Below are 22,120 nucleotides of genomic sequence, written 5' to 3' on the forward strand. Positions count from 1 at the left end.
TGTTTCTTTCTCTTCTTCTTTTATATAACATTGTATATCTGAAATTCCAAACTCTACTCTAGATTTTTAATTTATGCTTTTTGGTATTTGATATCAATTTTGTACCTGTATTTTCTTTATAATTTTTGCGACATTGTTTGTTTCTGTTTGTTTGTGTGTTTTCTCTCTTTATGTTTCTTCTTCCTTTTTTTTTAACATTGTATTTTTGAAATTCCAAACTCTACTCTAGATTTTTAATTTTTGCTTTTTGGTATTAGTTATCAATTTTGTACCTGTATTTTCTTTATAATTTTCGCGACCTTGTTTGTTTTTCTTTGTTCGTTTTTTCTCTCTTTCTTTTCCTTCTTCTTTTCTTTAACATCGTATTTTTTAAATTCCAAACTCTACTCTAGATTTTTAATTTTTGCTTTTATGTATTTGTTACCAATTTTCTACCTTTAAGAACCCAATCTTCAGGACCCATTTTTCACTAGGGAGTGAGATTACTGGCTTCACTGCTGTCTCTCCCTTTGGACTCTCTTTTTCTCCACCAGGTCGCCTGTGTCTCCTCCCTAACCCCTCTCTACTCTACCCAACTCTGTGAATTTCTGTGTGTTCCAGACGGTGGAGAACACTTAGGGAACTGATTACTGGCTGGATCTGTCTCCCTCCTTTTCATTCCCCCCTTTTATCCTACTGGCCACCTCTGTCTCCTTCCTCCTTCTTCTCTTCTCTGTATAACTCTGTGAACATCTCTGAGTGGTCCAGTTGTGGAGTGCACATAAGGAAGTGACTACTGGCTACCCCACTCTCTCCACTATTGATTCCAACTCATCTCATTTGGGTCACTTCTAACTCCCTCCTCCCTCTTCTCTTCTCCATGTAATGCTGTGAACCTCTCTGAGTGACCCTCACAGTAGAGAAACTTTTCATCTTTAACGTAGATGTTTTATCAATGGTGCTGTATAGAAGGAGAAGTTTTGAAACTACTGTAAAAATAAGACCGATAACTGGAAGCAGGAGGCTTAAGTCCAAACCCTGACTCCAGGGAACTCCTGACTCCAAGGAACATTAATTGACAGGAGTTCATCAAACGCCTCCATACCGACACTGAAACCAAGCACCACACAAGGGCCAACAAGTTCCAGGGCAAGACATACCAAGCAAATTCTCCAGCAACAAAGGAACACAGCCCTGAGTCTCAAGATACAAGCTGCCCAAAGTCACCCCAAAACCATGTATGGATGTGAGAGTTGGACTGTGAAGAAAGCTGAGCACTGAAGAATTGATGCTTTTGAACTGTGGTGTTGGAGAAGACTCTTGCAAGTCCCTTGGACTGCAAGGAGATCCAACCAGTCCATCCTAAAGGAGATCAGTCCTAGGTGTTCTTTGGAAGGACTGATGGTAAAGCTGAAACTCCAATACTTTGACCACCTCATGCAAAGAGTTGACTCATTGGAAAAGACCCTGATGCTGGGAGGGATTGGGGGCAGGAGTAGAAAGGGTCGACAGAGGAGGAGATGGTTGGATGACATCACCTACTCGATGGACATGAGTTGGAGTGAAACCCGGGAGTTGGTGATGGACAGGGAGGCCTGGTGTGCCGCAGTCCATGGGGGCGCAAAGAGTCAGACGTGACTGAGCAACTGAACTGAACTGAACTGAAGTAATGTGAATTACAACATAAAAATTTATTGACAATGTTGAATACAATAAAGTAACAAAACCATAAAGCAAGATAATATGATAAAATATATATCATAAATACAATTTCCTGCAAAGCTTTGATAATTTTTTAAACTGAGTGGCTTGTAATTTTGTTCATTTTAATCCTATCTCTACTTGAATTATCAGTTTAGTTCAGTTCAGTCGCTCAGTCATGTCCGACTCTTTGGGACCCCATGGACTGCAGCACGCCAGGCTTCCCTATCCATCACCAACTCCTGGAGCTTGCTCAGACTCATGTCCCTGGAGTCGGTGATGCCATCCAACCATCTCATCCTCTGTCATCCCCTTCTCCTCCTGCCTTCAATTTTCCCAGAATCAGGGTCTTTTCCAATGAGTCAGTTCTTCACATCAGGTGGCCGAAGTATTGGAGTTTCAGCTTTACCATCAGTCCTTCCAATGAACATTCAGGACTGATTTCCTTTAGGATGGACTGGTTGGATCTCCTTGTAGTCCAAGGGACTCTCAAGAGTCTTCTCCAACACCACAGTTCAAAAGCATCTGTTCTTCGGTGCTCAGCTTTCTTTATAGTCCAGCTCTCACATCCATACATGACATCCATACATGACTAGTCAAACCATTACATTGACTAGATGGACATTTGTTGGTAAAGTAATGTCTCTGCTTTTTAATATGAGGTCTAGGCTGGTCATAGCTTTCCTTCCAAGGAGCAAGCGTCTTTTAATTTCATGGCTGTAGTCACCATCTGCAGTGATTTTGGAGCCCAAGAAAATAAATTCTCTCACTGTTTCGATTGTTTCCACACCTATTTGCCATGAAGTGATGGGACTGGATATGTGATCAATATGTGAAAATAAAAGACTGTGACTGTGTTAAGTGATTCCTAAGTGTTAACTGATAGAAATTTGAAGAGAATTTAAAAGAAAGGAAGAAGAGAGAGGGAGGAAAGGACAGAGAGAGAGAGAGAGAGATTGAAGGAAGAAAGACAAGCAGAGAACACAAAGCCGCCTTCAGGCCCCAGCCCTGAGTGCAGCCCTCCCAGGGGAGGAAGCTCCAGTGGCTTCTTGGAGCCCTGACCTCTGCTTCTGAGCAGGCGAGTGTGGGGAGACAGGCTGAGTGACTCAGATACCCAGTGAATCAGCTGGTCCCTGGAAAGGAACACCTGCAGCTGGGTATTCAGAGCCTGCCTGCTAAGTTGCTTCAGTTCTGTCTGACTCTTCCCAATCCCACGGACAGTAGCCCGCCAGACTCCTCTGTCCATGGGATTTCCAGGCAAGAATACTGGAGTGGGTTGCCATGCCCTCCTCCAGGGGACCTTCTTGTCCCAGGAATTAAACCCCTGTCTCATGCATTTCAGGCAGATTCTTTACCACTGAGCCACTGGAGAAGCCTGCAGGTGTTCAGAAGAGCCCCCTTTTTTCTGCTTTCAAGGTGCCTCTTCAGAAGTATGCTAATAAACTACAGCTTACAAAAAAGTAGAAACTTCAGCTTCTAATATGAATTATTCATAATATAACTTTTTTTCCGAACAATGAGTCCTTCAAAAAATGGATTCCAGTTTTCTAAGAGGTGAGGCTCAAATCTAATATTTTCCTCGCACAAGACTTTACATCTCTCCGAACATTAGATTCTGTCTCTTCCCAAATCCTCTCCTTGGCTAGAAAGTATTCTCCCCCTCCACCTTGAGACAGTAATCAAATTCACAAATGGAATGATTTTTAAAGCTGCGTGAAAGTGCAATGAGATAAGCCAGTCATTCACTGCTTCTTTCCAAGCACAGTTTTGGTTTCCAGGCAGGAGAGGCATTAATATGGGCAGAAAACTAATCTGTAACTCAAACCTCTTAATAAATAAAGAGAACAGCTTTCAAAGAGCAGATAAAATGTGCTGATCTTTCTCACATCTATTTGTAAATGCAATATTACTTAGACACACAGTTTTGTAACCAGCATGGCGGGTTTCTAACCCTGAAGATCATCTATCCTAGGGCCCCGTTCCGTTCGGCTGACTTTAAGACAGTGATTGGAAAGCCAGCAGAGTCCGCTATGTCTCGTGGTTTGGAACAGTCGCATCTGTTATGAAATTGTGACAAAGAATACATTACTCACAGGTGCTGTTTTTAATTTTTTATAAGTCATAAATGATGTGCACTTTAGAAATGAAGTCATGTATAGTAGGCATTTTAAGAATGAAAGGGAGAGAGAGAAAGGGGAAAGGAAGAGAAAAGGAGGAGTAGGAAGGAAGGACGGAGATGAGGAAGGAAATAAGACATTTCAATTACAATTTAAAACTGAAGCCTAGATATTAAAATATTAAATGAAGATACTGCTGTGTGGCACAGGGAACTCTGTTCAATGTTACACGGTGGCTTGGATGGGAGAGGGGTTTCAGGGTCATGTATATGTATGACTGAGTCACTCTGCTGCCCACCAGAAACTATCACAACATTGTTTATCAGCTATACTCCAACATAAAATAAAGATAAAAAATAAATGATTTTTGCATACTGATGTAATGCTATTAAACAACAGTGAAACCTTTTGTTTCTCGTTGCTCTCCAACTTTGCTGCTGTTGTTCAGTTGCTAAGTCGTGTCAACTCTTTGCAAGCCCATGGACTGCAGCATGCCAGGCTTCCCTGTCCTTCACCATCTCCCTGAGTTTGCTCAAACATTGAGTTGGCGATACCATCCAACCATCTCATCCTCTGTCACCCCCTTCGCCTCATGCCCTCAATCATTCCCAGCATCAGGGTCTTTTCCAATGAGTCAGCTCTTTGCATCAAGTGGCCAAAGTATTGGAGTTTCAGCTTCAACAACAGTCCTTCCAATGAATATTCAGGGTTGATTTCCTTTACGATTAACTGGTTTAATCTCCTTACAGTCCAAGAGACTCTTGAGTCTTCTCCAGCACCACAGTTCAAAAGCATCAATTCTTCAGCACTCAGCCTTCTTTATGGTCCAACTCTCACATCTGTACATGACTATTGGAAAAACCATAGCTTTGACTACGGGGTTTTTGTCAGCAAAGTGGTATCTCTGCTTTTTAGATTTGCCGTAGCTTTACTTCCAAGGAGCTAACAACTGGTTGATAAATGCATCTCAGAAAATGTTAAGACAGGTGGGGTGTTTGATGTGGATGCGTGAGTATGTACGTGTGTGTTTATCTATACTCTTTTCCCCCTAATATATAGAATTCTTAGAGGACCAGACATTTAGCCAAATATCTTAAGTAGATTTTTCATAAGGCTTTGTGACTTCTTTGAGCTACAGTTACATAGAGCTGCTAGAAAATACTTTCTTCCCCCAGTATCACTTGTATAAAATATAGAAATAGCAACTCACCAGCCTTTTTATGCAGCTTGGCTATGATTCAACAGTTCAAAATGTCCTTATTTCATACTGGCCTGAGGCAAGTCTAACTAAAACCACGACACTGGGGATCCAAGTGACATGACAGTAAACAAACTCTGAAGTTCACTGTTTACCTTTTTTCCGTTTTGGATCCCAGACGTGCACATCTTTCTAGACTGTCTACAATCAAGCTGATGATTTTTATTTATTTATTTATTTTTGCCTTCGAGGGTATTCTGTAAGCTTGGTGCTTGCTGGCAACAGTCACCTGGGAGAGTAAGGAGCACTCTTATAGGAGGGAGGGCTGTGCTGATCTTGCAAGATGGGGCTGAGTCAGTGCTCTTCACATGGCCGGAGGTGAACCTGGAACTTTATAGCAGAAAACTTCCTACCATCCTAGGCATCAAGAAAAAGAAATCAGACTCTATTTTTAGAAATTAAAATAAAAAGAGAATGTCTTAATAAAAAAGACATTGAAAATCGTCTTCTTTCTATCCTATTTTCATTTCTAGCGTCCATAGATGGAGGTGGAACATTGGGTATGGAGGAGCATTTATTGGTTCCTAGCAAACAAAAATCACCCTTTTCAAGAGATCTTAGGTGGCCCATGAAGTTGGCAAACAGGTTTTCTCAAACAGAAGATGTGGCACATGCTGGTGGGATGAGATTGTCAAAACTGAAACTATCTGGAAAAATCTAAGTAATACAGTCTTTTGTTTTGGGCGCCTCAGAGGCAGACTCAGAGACAAGATCTGAATACAGAGTTTACTCAGAAGGTGAAACAAGGAAATGCTGATGGGGAAGGCAGAAGGGAGACAGGAAAGGATGGAAACCCATAGATGGTGGAAAAGTGAAAACAGTGACAGATTTTATTTTCTTGGGCTCCAAAATCACCGCAGACAGTGACTGCAGCCATGAAATTAAAAGACACTTGCTCCTTGGAAGAAAATCTATGACAAACCTACATGGTGTATTAAAAAGCAGAGACATCACTTTGCCAACAAAGGTCTGTATAGTCAAAGCTATGGTTTTTCCAGTAGTCATGTACAGATGTGAGAACTGCACTGTAAAAAAGGCTGAGCACCAAAGAATTGATGCTTTCAAATTGTGGTGCTGGAAAAGACTCTTGAGAGTCTCTTGAAAGCAAAGAGATCAAACCAGTCAATCCTAAAGGAAATCAACCCTGAATACTCATTAGAAGGACTGATGTTGAAGCTGAAGCTCCAATACTTTGGCCACTTGATGCAGAGAGCTGACTCATTGGAAAAGAGACCCTGATGCTGGGAAAGATTGAGGGCAGAAGGTGAAGAGGGCAACTAAGGATGAGATGGTTGAATGGCATTGCTGACTCAATGGACTTGAGTTTGAGCAAACTTGGGAGATAGTGAAGGTCAGAGAAGCTTGGCATGCTGCAGTCCATGGGGTGGCAAGAATCAGAAATAACTTCAGTTCAGTTGCTCAGTTTTGTGACCTCATGGACTGCAGCATGCCAGGCCTCCCTGTCCATCACCAACTCCCAGAGTTTATCCAAACTCATGCCCATTGAGTCGGTGATGCCATCCAACCATCTCATCCTCTGTTGTCCCCTTCTCCTCCTGCCTTCAATCTTTCCCAGCATCAGGGTCTTTTCCAGTGAGTTGGTTCTTCGCATCAGGTGGCCAAAGTATTGGAGTTTCAGCTTCAGCATCAGTCCTCCCAGTGAACATTCAGGACTGATTTCCTTTAGGATAGACTGGTTGGATCTCCTTGCAGTCCAAGGGACTCTCAAGGGTCTTCTGCAACACCGCAGTTCAAAAGCATCAATTCTTTGGTGCTCAGCTTTCTTTATAGTCCAGCTCTCACATCTAAACATGACTACTGGAAAAACCATAGCCTTGACTAGATGGACTTTGTTGGCAAAGTAATGTCTCTGCTTTTTAACATGCTCTCTAGGTTGGTCATAAGTTTCCTTCCAAGGAGTAAGTGTCTTTTAATTTCATGGCTTCATTCACCATCTGCAGTGATTTTGGAGCCCAAGAAATTAAAGTCTACCACTGTTTCCACTGTTTTTCCATCTATTTGCCATGAAGTGATGGGACCGGATGCCATGATCTTAGCTTTCTGAATATTGAGCTTTAAGCCAACTTTTTCACTCTCCTCTTTCACTTTCATCAAGAGGCTTTTTAGTTCTTCTTCACTTTCTGCCATAAGAGTGGTGTCATCTGCATATTTGAGGTTATTGATAGTTCTCCTGAGATAACTTTGGGACTGAAAAACAGCAAAAGTCTTCGGGCCACTAAAGGGCAGCAGAAAGCACTCCTGAGAGAGTGAGATGGTGGTGGTGTTCATCCAGCAGTTGCCTCATTGCTTCATTGGTCTTCATTGGTTGAGGGCTGCCTCCAGGAGTTGATCTTGCCAGCACTCTAGATTGCCCTGAGAGAGAGCTGAGAGTCAAGGGTGTTCCTATATCGGAAAAATCTTCTCTGTGGCATTGTCACAAGTATTCACGAAAGCTGCCGTGAGGAGCAGGGGTATGGGCGAGGTGCAGACTACAGAGCTGCTCAGGGTCACTGCCCACCTGGTGCAGGTCATTGGCCAGGTGACAAGACGATGTTCACGGGGCTTATCCTCTCCCCTTGCTCACCTCCCGTGTTCCATTTGGACCACATGTTCAGCACTTTGACGATGCCTGGCACTTAGGAGTTCAAACCAAGCTGTTAAACAAATGAGTGAGTAAAGAACTGACTTTTATATAAGGCTGGATGACTCAACTGTGCTTCCTGGTTTCTTTTCTTTCTTTTTTTTTTTAACATTTGCAATCCAAAGACAAGGCTGTGATTTCAGTTCAACCTGGGCTTCCTAGGTGGTGTAGTGTAAAGAATCTGTCTGACAATGCAGGAGACATGGGTTCGATCCTGGGTCAGGAAGATCCCCTGGAGAAGGAAATGGTAACCCACCCCAGTATTCTTGCCTGGAAAACCCCATGGACAGGGTAGCCTAATGGCTACAGTCCATGGGATCACAAAAGAGTCGGACACGACTTAGCAAGTAAACAACAACAACAGAGGGGTGATGTATGCCCTTACAATAAGGACGAGCTTTCTCAACACTCGAAACTTTCTAACCAGCAGGATCTCATCCAAAAGTCTGCTAAAATCACATTTCCTTTGCAGGGACCCATCATCCCCAGATGAGGTCTTTAGGAGCGTGAGGTACCGAATCTGCAGACCCCAAGGGCCTTTCTAAGATTGCCCTGCACCCCTGGGGAAGTAGTCCACTTGGCACACACTGGCGCCTGAACAAATGACCCAGAAATTGACTGCCTCCAGTGCAAACTAATTTAATCTGCTCAGAATGTAGCCTTCTTGGCAAAGCTGCCCTTCCCCAGAGGAGAAAAAGTGAATTAAACAACAGTTTCCACCAGGTACACAGCCTGCCCGCTCCAGGAAAAAGTCTGAAGGCTGATCATCAGAAATGAAGGGATTGGTTTTACATACTTGGCAAAGAGCTCACTGTTTGCCTTGGCTCCCTGAAAGATATCAGCAATGGTAGCTGCAGAGAAAAGTGACAGGGAGCCATCCATTCTCCAGGAGCTGAGGGACTGTCCCCAAGACACTCCTCTGATCCTTCAGACTCCAGGCAGCTCTGGGCTCCCAAGGTTCCGTGGAAACAATCCCCTGATGCCAGTGGGTCCAGGTGTTGCTTACAGTCTTCACTCCCCACCCAAAGTAACCTCTGCTTTTGTTTCGTTCTGCATAGAAAATGTCTAGAATTAGCATCATGCTTCTTCATACACTCCCAGAAACTGACACAAAATCATGAGGTGGCTGAAGGCTGTGAGCTGGACTGTGGAAGCTGATGAGAGACATCTCAGCTCAGTCAGTTCAGATCAGTCGCTCGGTCGTGTCTGATTCTTTGCAACCGCATGGACCACAGCACACCAGGCCTCCCTGTCCATCACCAACTCCCAGAATTTACTCAAACTCATCTCCATTGAGTCAGTGATGCCATCCAACCATCTAACCCTCTCTAGTCCCCTTCTCTTCTGCCCTCAATCTTTCCCAGCATCAGGGTCTTTTCAAATGAGTCAATTCTGCACATCAGGTGGCCAAAGTATTGGAGTTTCAGCTTCAACATCAGTCCTTCCAATGAATACTCAGGACAGATCTTTAGGATGGACTGGTTGATCTCATTGCAGTCCAAGGGACTCTCAAGAGTCTTCTCCAACACCACAGTTCAAAAGCCTTGATGAGACAGACCTTTGTTGGCAAAGTAATATCTCTGCTTTTTAATATGCTATCTAGGTTGGTCATAACTTTTCTTCCAAGGAGTAAGCGTCTTTTAATTTCATGGCTGCAGTCACCATCTGCAGTGATTTTGGACCCCCCAAAAATAAAGTCAGCCACTGTGTCCACTGTTTTCCCCATCTATTTGCCATGAAGTGATGGGACTGGATGCCATGATCTTAGTTTTCTGAATGTTGAGCTTTAAGCCAACTTTTCCACTCTGTCTCAGTGACCCCAAAATGGACAGAAATTGAATAAGGGTGATTGGAAAGCAACCAGAAGCTTATCCTTTGCAGTTGGACATGTCATTATTTCAGAGAATGTCTGCGTCTCTGTTCGCTTTCAAAAGAAAAACAGTAAACTGGTATTAGTCCCTTGAAGGTATACACTTTGTTTAGTATTATTTTAAACTGTGGTAAAAACTATATAAATTTTACCATCTTTCCAATTTTTAAGCATACAGTTTAGTAGTATTAAGCATAGTCTCATTGTTGTAAAACAGATATCAGAATGTTTACCTTGTAAAACCGAAACTCTGTACCCTATAAACAAGCACTCTCCTTTCTGTCTCTATGACTGAGTCCTCTAGACCCCTCATGTAAGTGCAATCAGGCTGTGTATTTGTTTTGTGTGTCTGGCCTATTTCACTTAGCATAATGTTTTCAAGATTCAGCCGTTCTGTAGCAGGTAGCAGAAGTGTCTTCCTCTTCAAGGCTGAACAATATTCCACTGCAGGTAACAGATCACATTCTGTCTATCCATTCACCTGCTGGATTGCTTCTACCTCTTGGCTATCATGAATAATGCTGCTTGGAATGTGGGTGTGTATGTATGTCTTCAATTCCTTGCTTTCAGGTCTTTGGCCAAATACCAGATGTGAGATTGCTGGTTCATGTGGCATTTTTAATTTTTGAGGACCCTCCAAAATGTTTTCCATAGCAGTTGCACCAGTTTACAGTCCTATCAACAGTGCATGCAAAGCATTCCAGTTTTGCATATCCTCGACAACACTTGCTATTTTCTGGGTTTGCTTTTTATTTTTTTGATAGTAACCATTCTAGTGAGTATGAGGTACTATCTCATGTGTGTGTGAAACTGAGATCCAGTGTCAAGGGAAGGCGTCACTGAACTGGTGGATTTAAGCCAGGACCTGGAGGAAGTGAAGGAGTAAGGTACGCATGGATGTGGGGTAGGTATTCCAGGCAGAGGAATACCAAGGGCAAACTTTTGACAAGAGGAGCAGTGTTGGGGTTGGAGGACAGGGGGAGGCCAGTGTGGGCAGAGATTATAAGGCTGGATGAGAGCAGTGGGCAGTGAGTTTGCGGGGGGATGGAGAAGGTGGTAGTGCAGGTTTTCTTAGGATGCTATAAGGTTTGGGGGGCTTCTCTGGTGGCTCAGCAGTAAAGAACCCACCTGCCAATGCAGGAGACTTGGGTTCAATCCTTGGGTCAGGAATATTCCCTGAAGGAGAGCATGGCAGCCCACTCCAGTACTCTTGCCTGGAGAATCCCATGGACATAGGAGCCTGGCAGGCTACGCCATCCATAGTGTCGCAAAGAGTCAGACACGACTGAGAAGCCACACACACAATGGATCCCAACACACAGCCTAATTTACGTTTGCTCTTCTTGTTAAGAATTGTCTTTCTGTGCCCCTGTTCGCTATGGGGAAGCCTTTGCTGAGAAGGATCCAGTTAGGACAGTTTACATACACTTCTAGAACTGACACCCAAAAAAAGATGTCCTTTTCATTATAGGGGACTGCAATGCAAAAGTAGGAAGTCAAGAAATACCTGGAATAACAGGCAAATTTGGCCTTGGAGTGCAGAATGAAGCAGGGCAAAGGCTAATAGAGTTTTGCCAAGAGGATGCACTGGTCATAGCAAACACCCTCATCCAACAACACAAGAGAAGACTCTACACATGGACGTCACCAGATGGTCAATATTGAAATCAGACTGATTATATTCTTTGCAGCCAAAGATGGAGAAGCTCTATACAGTCAGCAAAACAAGACAAGGAGCTGACTGTGGCTCAGATCATGAACTCCTTATTGCCAAATTCAGACTTAAATTGAAGAAAGTAAGGAAAACCACTAGACCATTCAGGTATGACCTAAATCAAATCCCTTATGATTATGCAATGGAAGTAAGAAATAGATTCAAGGGATTAGATCTGATAGACAGAGTGCCTGATGAACTATGGATGGAGGTTCCTGACATTGTACAGAAGGTAGGGATCAAGACCATCCCCAAGAAAAAGAAATGCATAAAGGCAAAATGGTTGTCTGAGGAGGCCTTACAAATAGCTGAGAAAAGAAGAGAAACAAAAGGCAAAGGAGAAAAGGAAAGATATACCCATTTGAATGCAGAGTTGCAAAGAATAGCAAGGAGAGATAAGAAAGCCTTCCTCAGTGATCAATGCAAAGAAATAGAGGAAAACAATAGAATGGGAAAGACTAGAGATCTCTTCAAGAACATTAGAGATACCAAGGGAACATTTCATGCAAAGGTGGGCTCAATAAAGGACAGAAATGGTATGGACCTAACAGAAGCAGAAGATATTAAGAAGAGGTGGCAAGAATACACAGAAGAACTGTACACAAAGGATCTTCATGACCCAGATAATCACGATGGTGTGATTACTCACCTAGAGCCAGACATCCAGGAATGTGAAGTCAAGTGGGCCTTAGGAAGCATCACTATGAACAAAGCTAGTGGAGGTAATGAAATTCCAGGTGAGCTATTTCAAATCCTGAAAGATGATGCTGTGAAAGTGCTGCACTCAATATGCCAGCAAATTTGGAAAACTCAGCAGTGAACACAGGACTGGAAAAGGTCAGTTTTCATTCCAATCCCAAAAAAGGCAATGCCAAAGAATGCTCGAACTACTGCACAATTGCACTCATCTCACGTGCTAGCAAAGTAATGCTCAAAATCCTCCAAGCCAGGCTTCAACAGCACGTGAACTGTGAACTTCCAGATGTTCAAGCAGGTTGTAGAAAAGGCAGAGGAACCAGAGATCAAATTGCCAACATCCGCTGGATCATCGAAAAAGCAAGGGAATTCCAGAAAAACATCTATTTCTGCTTTATTGACTATGCCAAAGCCTTTGACTGTGTGGATCACAATAAACTGTGGAAAATTCTGAAAGAGATGGGAATACCAGACCACCTGACCTGCCTCCTAGGAAATCTGTATGCAGGTCAAGAAGCAACAGTTAGAACTGGACATGGAACAACAGACTGGTTCCAAATAGGGAAAGGAGTACGTCAAGGCTGTATATTGTCATCCTGCTTATTTAACTTATATGCAGAGTACATCATGAGAAACTCCGGGCTGGAGAAAGCACTAGCTGGAATCAAGATTGCCGGGAGAAATATCAATAACCTCAGATACGTAGATGACACCACCCTTATGGCAGAAAGCAAAGAACTAAAGAGCCTCTTGATGAAAGTGAAAGAGGAGAGTGAAAAAGCTGGCTTAAAGCTCAACATTCAGAAAACAAAGATCATAGCATCTGGTCCCATCACTTCATAGCAAATAGATGGGGAAACAGTGGAAACAGTGAGAGACTATTTTGAGGGCTCCAAAATCACTGCAGATGGTGACTGCCACCATGAAATTAAAAGATGCTTGCTCCTTGGAAGAAAAGCTATGACCAACCTAGGCAGCTTATTAAAAAGCAGAGACATTACTTTGCCAACAATGGTCTTGTCTAGTCAAAGCTATCATTTTTCCAGTAGTCATGTACGGATGTGAGAGTTGGAGTATAAAGAAACCTGAGCGCCTAATAATTGATGCTTTTGAACTGTGGTGTTGGAGAAGACTCTTGAGAGTCCCTTGGACTGCAAGGAGATCCAACCAGTCCATCCTAAAGGAAACCAGTCTTGAATGTTCATTGGAAGAACTGATGTTGAAGCTGAAACTCCAATACTTTGGCCACCTGATGCAAAGAACTGACTCATTTGAAAAAACCCTTATTCTGGGGAAGATTGAAGGTGGGAGGAGAAGGGGATGACAGAGGACAAGATGGTTGGATGGCATCACTGAATCGATGGACATGAGTTTGAGCAAGTTCCGGGAGCTGGTGATGGACAGGGAGGCCTGGCGTGCTGCAGTCCATGGGGTTGCAGAGTCGGATATGAGTGAGCGACTGAACTGACTGAGAAACTCAAGAACATTTCATTTGCAGACTGACTGGCCTGACAGCCTGAGACCCAGGAGACTAAATGTTACTCAAGCAGGATTTTTCAATTTTTCAAGTGCTAATTTCCCCTCTGTCGAGTCCATTTGTCTGAAGTCGGCCGCACACAAGCACCAGCCAACCTAAAAGAACAATAAGAAATGAAATATTCATCACTCTGTAATAGTGTTTGTTTTGTGCCACCGTGGTGTTTGCCTTCACACTCCTAAAAGGAATCTTTGACCTTTTAATAAACTTTGACATTTTAAAATGAGCGGTTGGGTGAAGCTTCATTTCTAAGACATAAGGCTTTCTTGAGTTCATATATATGGGAATAAGACATTTATTCTTGATGAGAGGGAGGGAATATATGTATACTTACAGCTGATTCATTGTATACCAGAAACTAGCACAGCATTGTAAAGGAATTATCCTCCAGTTAAACATTTAAAAATTATTCTTGATGGCAAAACAATAGAAATGATGTTCATAAGACTATGAAATACAGATACATTAACAACTAAAATTATATTTAAAGTACAACCTGCTCATGTATACACACACACATGCCAAGAAAATTATTTCACAGCTAGAGTCTGGCTTGTATATTGGAAGCACCCAAAAAATTGTCAATAGATGAATGAATGGACAGGAAGATAGACACACAAGAGAATGAGTGAGTGAATGAAGCCCACCCAACTTACCAGGATATGAGGCTTAACTTAGTTTTTTCACCTTAAGTTTCTTCCTTTTGTTCCCCTCAAATGTATTTAGAGAAAAGAATTTTTACCAATCTCAAATGAGGGTGCGATGTGAATATATATTATAAAAATTACCATGAACTTTAGAAAATAGGGTGTTTTTAGAATGATAATGCAACTTGGCTACCTTTCCACTTGGCCCGAAACCATCTGGTAAGCTTGGCTTATGATAAGAGCATTGTGCACAAGTTCTTATCTTAGAGAAGAAATAAAACATTCTTATTTAAATGGGGTTGAATTTGGAAAGGCAGAGATGTAAACTAGAGTAAATTGGGTTGCTCAAATTTGCATCAACACATCATCTTTGGTCTCTTTCCTCCTTGTGTTCAGAGGTCAAGATGACATTGCTTCAAAACAGAAAACTAAGGACACAGGTAAACACCACAAAAAGTTTTACTTCCTCTGAGAATACAAAGATGCCAACTGAGGGCCAGTGGGATACGCAGAGTGGATTTCCTTCTGCGTTTAAGGAGGGCTTGGGTTAACGCCTCTGGCCCGCCGTTGGTTTAGCGCCTTGAGTTAATTTCCTAAGGAGTGGTGTATTTCCAATGTCTAATCTTGCCCGGTCTTCCTTGAGAGCAAAAAACATGCATTTCTGACCTGGTTGGCTAGAGGAAAGAATCCAGCTTGTGGATATGGAGTCAAATAAAACAAAAGGACCAGAGGGGCATCAAATGCATTGAATAATCTCCATGAGCACCAGCCTGTCATCAGTGAAGCTAATCTGGGAGGTTAACTTAATTACTCCTGAACATAGAGGACAGTAGCTGGGATGAAGGCCAAGCCTGGCAGGTTGGAAGGCAAGGTTGGGAAGCAAGGAATAGGAGGGATTATGGTTGAACTCAACCTTTATCTGACTTTGGAGCAGTTTTAAATCCCAAGGGACAATTTTCCAGCCAGCAAAGCAGAACCATTCATAAATACTTTTCTGGAAGGGGACTTCCCTGGCATTCCAGTGCCTAAGATTTCAGCTTTCAATGCAAAGGGTACAGGTCTGATCCCTGATCAGGGAGCTAAGATTCCCACATGCCTTGTGGCCAAAAAACCAAAACATAAAATAGAAGCAATAGTGTAATAAATTTAATAAAGACTTTAACAAAGGTGTACATCACAAAAAATTTTTTTTATTTAAAAAAGCTTTTCTGTACACCTCACCCAGTGTCTCCAACTTGCCTTTCATCCTCTAGAACTGGATCATATGCCCACCCTATACTATAGATGGTCTGGGAAAATAAGACCTTTATCTTCCCAACCCATGCGAAAGAGGAAGGCAAGGATACAAGCATTTGTGAATGGTTTGTGGGCCACAGGGCCTTCATGTCTGCTGTAACTGTTAAAAAGGAGAATAGAATATTGGCTTACGACCTAGATCTTTTAGGAACCGCTCAAATGACATGTTGGAACTGAACTGGAATAGTCCTTCCATATGTCGATGCTATTTGGGTTTAACTCCCCTGTATTGATGTTGGATAGATGCATAATATTTTCTAAATGTTAATGACATGTTTTGAATCTTTAGAACAAGAGGTACCAATAAGGTTGCCAAATTTGCAAATAAAATATACGGCACCCAATTAAATTTGAATTTCAGATAAACAAGGAATAAATTTTTAGTATATGTCCCAAACATTACATGTGACATATTTGTATTAAATAATTATTCATTGTTAATCTGAAAGTGAAGTTTAACTGAACATCTTGTATTTGATCTGGCAGTCCTGGGTAAGAGCCTCTACTATGGGTCAGGAGTAGGATTATTGATTATTCCTGTTTTTGTAGCAGACAAGTTTTAAAGTTGTCAAGATTGATTACATTATATATGAGACCTGAGCTTTAATAGGATGATAGAAAAACTGATTCCTTGGACAGAAATATTTAGAATGCATAGATATTCCTTTAAACACTAGTCTTGTCTTTTGAGGGGTAATCCACAGTCGGTCTAAGAGTTAATTGTATGAGAAAGATTATCTGTTCACCCATGACTGTCCAGATATTATCAGGCTTTTGTGGAACACACAGATTAATGGGTTTCCAGACTGTGAGCCTAGTGTGTGATTACCAAGGGCTCTAAGAATAGACCATTATAATTAGCAATTAATCTGTCCTAATTTTGCAGTATCTTTAAAATCTTATATTGCAGATAAAGTCTAAGCCTCAGAATAAATAATTGTACACAATCACAGGCAAGCTCATTGTAACAGTTGTCATTCTTGGTCTTGGGATTCATTTTTTCTAAACTACATTATTGGCATTTGTGGTGCTTTGTAAGAAGAATGAATTTAACCCTGGCCTCTGGAAAGAAGTGGAAACTAATTTCATCTGTCATGGGGCTCATTTAACAAATGAGCTGTCCTGCACCACCACCCCCCAACCTGCCAGGCTTTCACAGAAGAGAGGTGAGAAAAATGGGGTGATCAATATTACAAGGAAAAAAATACGTATAAAATTAGGTTAGAGTATTGTCTCTCTAATCTGTGTGTCTATATCCAGGGAAGGGAGCAATAACTCCTCATTGATTTTGGAAAGTGCATAATTGAGGTCAAAGTTGATCATGAAATTGTCTAAAAAACAAACAAGCAAAAAAATAACGGACCTGGAGAAAATGCACTTGACTTCAGAAGAATATGGGCAACTGTCAAGATCAAGTGACTGTTCAGCTTGTAGGCCAGCAGATGGGTACAAAATTGGATGAGAAATTGGAGATTTAATGGATGGATGTCAAATGTACTAAAAGAAAGGATCGTTTCAAGTTAAAATTCCTGGTCAACACAATTGACACTGATTGAAATAGGTTTCTGTATCTGCTTTGAAATCCATATAAATTCCAGAGACAATTTTGAAAGCACACGTTTCTACTTTCTGAAGAATTTGTCTTCTTATGAAATCATCACATTCCTCCTGTCCATCTCAGGTACTGGTTTAATGGCATTTAGTTTTATCACCAAGATAGGACCCCTCCCCCGCCCCCACCCCCATGTCTTTCTCAAGGGATTTGTATCCAGTTACATCCTGTGACAGCAGAACTACACCGTGCCGGGGAAAGCTTCAGCGTAACCATGACAGTGGAGCCAGCCTGGCGCTGCCGCCGGCCATGGCTCCACACTTCCCCGCTAGAGAGTCATTTGCCTTTTTCCCCATTGCAGTGGCCACTGGACAAGACTCCGTCTATGTAAACTGGGGGCTGTTCCACCACAAGAAAGAAATGAATAAAGCGCTTTGAATGCAATTAGTTTAAAATAGACTGAGCTTTCAAATGTGATTCCCAAAGAACATCATCTACTTTAAGATCTTTTTTCATTGTCGTTCATTGCTGTGAATTATTTTGTCTGTAATTACTGATCAGATGGGGCTTCCCTGGTGGCTCAGTGGTAAAGAACCTGCCTTCTAAAGTAGGAGATGCGGATTCCATCTGTGGGTTGGGAAGATCCTCTGGAAAAGGAAATGACAACCCGTTCCAGTATTCTTACCTGGGAAATCCCATGGACAGAGGAGTCTGGCAAGCTTCAGTCCATGCGGTTACAGCTTAGCGACTGAACAACAGCAACTGATCAGATGAGTCTTCGGTATCTCTTCCTTTCCCCCAAACAATGCTCACGGTGTGCCAACAGGGACGGGTCACCTAGAGACCCGTTGACTGTGTAGTCTCATACAGTTTCTTTGTATTTTGTTGCTGGAAGAGACGTTTGTCCAGGTGCAAGCACTGCAGCAAAGAGCTCCAGGTCATAGCCTGTCTCAGGCTGCTTGTGAAGGAATGTCCCGGTGCTGGATAGACTTTGAAGGTGAAGCTGAGGAGGTCTGACATAATAGGTATGGATTTGGGAGGAAGAAAGGAACCAAGGAGGATTCCAAAACTTTTTGTCAGCATGAATTGGAGTTGGGAGAATAAAGTTGCCTTGTATTTCAATGGGTGGACTGTGACAAAAGGAGGTTGCTCAGTTCTTATCATGCTGTCCTTTGAAGTGATGTCAAGCAGGTAGTTGAGTACATGAATTCAGGAGACACAGAGTGGGACATTTTACAGAGTGTGTGGGAGTTTGTGTATAAGAACACTTTCTCCAAGATTGGAGAGAAGCTAAAAACAAGCAAAAAGCTGAGCAGAGCACAAATGCTTTGTTTCTACCATTTTTCTAGCCTTCAAAGTTCTAAGCATTTTACAAACATTAACTCTGTCTTCACATTCTCATTGTGACAATTTTTCCACCGTTCATGTACTGTCCTGGGTTTCCAATAAACCAGAGTACTATTAGGAGTCTCACACACATTGCTGACTTCATCATTTTAAAAGATTTCCAAGTACATATGGTGCATTGGAACCCAAGGAAGCCAAAATCTGAAATTGGTTTTTTTATTGAATTTTTCTCTCCATTTCCTATACACACTGGGGGTTGGGAGTTTTACTTTTATGAATTTTTCTCTGCACAGTTGGTGAGTGCTGGGATTTTAAAAATACTTTTTAATAAAAAAATATTTGAAAAAAGTTACACTGACTTCTGATACAGTTATGCCCTAGTTCCCTCATACTTTAGCATTTTTCTGAGAGCTCAATGTTAAATTGATTACTGACCAGAAGAAATCCCAGTCAAGAAAGTATATATGCGGAAAAGCTTTCCAAAGGATGTGCTTAAATTCATCGCTTTAAGGTTTCCAAACTTCTTGAAGCAAGCTAAATCACATGACAGCTATGCAATATCTACATGTCATCATACAGTAGAATGTGTCATCATATAGTAGAATATGTCATCATATTGTACTGCTTCTAGAAATAATCTTGGGTAGATGGATATCAGTAAGGATACTTACCAGAAAAGAACAATTACTCGAAGAACATTTTTTTGTTTGTTTCAAAATACTCTATTTGAGGATATTGCCCATTAAAATTTTCAACATATACTTATGAATTCCTTTTTTTTTTTTTTTTTGGCCACACTGCATGTGGAATATTAGTTCCCTGACCAGGGTTCAAACCCTCAACCCCTACATTGGAAATGCAGAGCCTTAATCACTGGAACACCAGGGAAGTCCCCAAAGGCACCCATTTTTAACCCCTAAGCTCTTGAATTCTCTCATGGGTCCATTAATTAGGTAGTCACCCTTGATTTCATTTTATCTGAAAACTCTTTAGGGTCATGAAGTTCCTAGGGCCTGACCTCTGAAACTAACAAGCGAGTGGGTGTCTTCAGTACTTCGATCCTGGACTGTTTCCATCTCCAGATATATTGGACCCATCCTCTTGCATCCCAGTCTGTACTTCTCCTTAACATCTACTTGCCAATCTTCCTTCTCTAGTTTCTAAGCAACTGGAAGCCAGGAAACTGCTGAGCTCATATTTGAATCTATTATAGGACTTTCCAGGAGCTCGATTAATATTAACCTGAAATACTTGAAATAAGTATTTACAATACCTAGAATGCCTTCTGGAGAAGGCAATGGCACCCCACTCCAGTACTCTTGCCTGGAAAATCCCATGGATGGAGAAGCCTGGTGGGCTACAGTCCATGGGGTCGCTAAGAGTCGGATATGACTGAGCAACTTCACTTTCACTTTTGACTTTCATGCATTGGAGAAGGAAATGGCAACCCACTCCAGTGTTCTTGCCTGGAGAATCCCAGGGACGTGGGAGCCTGGTGGGCTGCCATCTATGGGGTCGCACAGAGTCGGACACGACTGAAGCAACTTAGCAGCAGCAGCAGCAGAATGCCTTTTGCAGTTTCTGTCTCTGTCATTATCTCTCTTTTCTGTCTTTCTCTCTACCATACCCCTCAGCAAAACGATTAAAACAAGGTGGCACCCCTTTGTCTTGTCACAGAGTGAACTTTCTAAACAATGGGAGCAAAAAAAAAGAGATTTTGTCCCTTTCAGGCCTTGGAGGTATGGTTAACGACTTTTGGAGTTGTTTTTGTTTTTAACCTTCGGTCATAAGCCACCTTGTCTCCACTCAGCAATCCACACGAGTGGTTGTCCGGTTCCCCTTCTTGTCCTTTCTCCACTGGAATCCTGCCAGATGATACTGTTCAAGACTGATAAAGTCACTTCAAAACAATTTTAGGAGGCTCACGATTGTATATATAACTGTGTAAATGTTTACAAGTCACAAAATACTACAGACAGTAAACAGTCTCCCTACAATGCAGGGGATGCAGGAGATGTGGGTCGATCCCTGGGTCAGGAAGATGCCCTGGAGAAAGGAATGGCAACCCACTCCAGTATTCTTGCCTGAAGAATCCCGTGGACAGAGGAGCCTGGTGGGCTACAGTCCATTGTGTCACATAGAGTCAGACATGACTGAGCGACTAAAACACACAATACCTAAAGACTTATCCCTTTTACTGTCTTTAAAAAATACTTATTTATTTATTGGGTTGCACCAGCCTTAGTTGTGGCGTGTAGAATCTTTAGTTGAGGCATGCAGAATCTAGTTCCCTGACCGGGGATGAACCTGGCCCCCTGCACTGGGAGCTGAGGTTTGTCTCTGGACCACCAGGGAAGTCCCCAAACACTTTTCTTTTGATGGACAGTGTTATCATTTCCTTGAATCCACCTTCAAGTTTATACATTATTTCATTGTTACTAAAGATAAGTGAGAGTTCATCTGCTTTGCAGAGGAATGTATGGAAATGAGGGCATGAATGACTATGTTTAATTTCATGAAGAGGAATACATTGCAACTATTAATTTGCGTTGTAAATATTATCATTAGAACGGAGATGATCCCTGGCAATCTTTAGAGAAAGGCTGAAGAAACAGTTTTAAAGACAGCTTTTATTTTCCTAAGCAGCATAAATTGAGATTTAATCTGATTATTTAGGTCAGTTTTTATAGATGAGATTTTTATAAAGCCTTAGCAAAACCCATCCATCTTGCTAGTCATTCACCTGAAGAATGTAGAAATGAAAATTTACTTCATTTTATGGATGTTTCTTTAGGTTGCTGCTCCTGCTGCTAAGTCACTTCAGTTGTGTCCGACTCTTTGTGACCCCATGGACTGCAGCCTACTAGGCTCCTCCGTCCATGAGATTTTCCAGGCAAGAGTACTGGAGTGGGGTGCCATCGCCTTCTCCATTCTTTAGGTTAGCTTCCTTTTTACTGCAGATCTTGTTTTTTTTCAACAGCATCCAAGGACCAACTCTCCCACCTGTTAAAACAATGCTACGTCATCCTCATATTTTATGTAAAACTCATCTTTAAAATAACCACTAGATGGCAATGAATCAGCATAAAAATGTAGGTCTTGCAGGAAGACACTCATTGTTAGTTCAAAGGGGCAAGAAGAGAAAGGAGATATTACTTAACACCCTTCTCTCCTTTGGTATCTTTACAGCCTGGAAGGATCCTAGAATCAGTAACCACCATTGAGGGTGGTTTGATGGGGCTGGTGAATAGGGATGTGGTAAGAAAGAGCAGAGAGAAGCCTCAGACAGAGTGAAATGAACATGGGAGATCCAGATTTGGGTCTTGGCTCCATCACTTGCGAGATACACAATCTTGAATGAATTGCTTAACTTTGCTAAACGCAAGTTTCTCCATCATTAGAGCAGTACAATTAGTACCTCATTCACAGGGCACAGTGAGGATCAAATGAGATGCTCTGTGTACAGCACCACGCACATGGAGGTCAATGCCTGCTCTTCCAGGGCCGTGATGTCTTACCTGAAACCCTTGGGTCCAGGTTTGTTTCAGAATTCAGAATTTTCACAGGATTTAATGATGAAGCATAAATGATATATCTGTGCTCAGTGGCAGCATTCACAATGGAATATTTACGTTTCTGTAGGAAAATATGTTCATACTATATGGGATAAGTAATCTCCCCAATTACTCATTGTCACCAATGAGTTGGAAAAATGCTTGATTTGGGGGGCTTTGGGGGTTTCGGAATTTTAGACAAGGGACTCAG

The sequence above is a fragment of the Bos javanicus genome, chromosome 24 (assembly GCF_032452875.1).
Source record: "Bos javanicus breed banteng chromosome 24, ARS-OSU_banteng_1.0, whole genome shotgun sequence".
In the NCBI taxonomy this organism is placed as follows: Eukaryota; Metazoa; Chordata; class Mammalia; order Artiodactyla; family Bovidae; genus Bos; species Bos javanicus.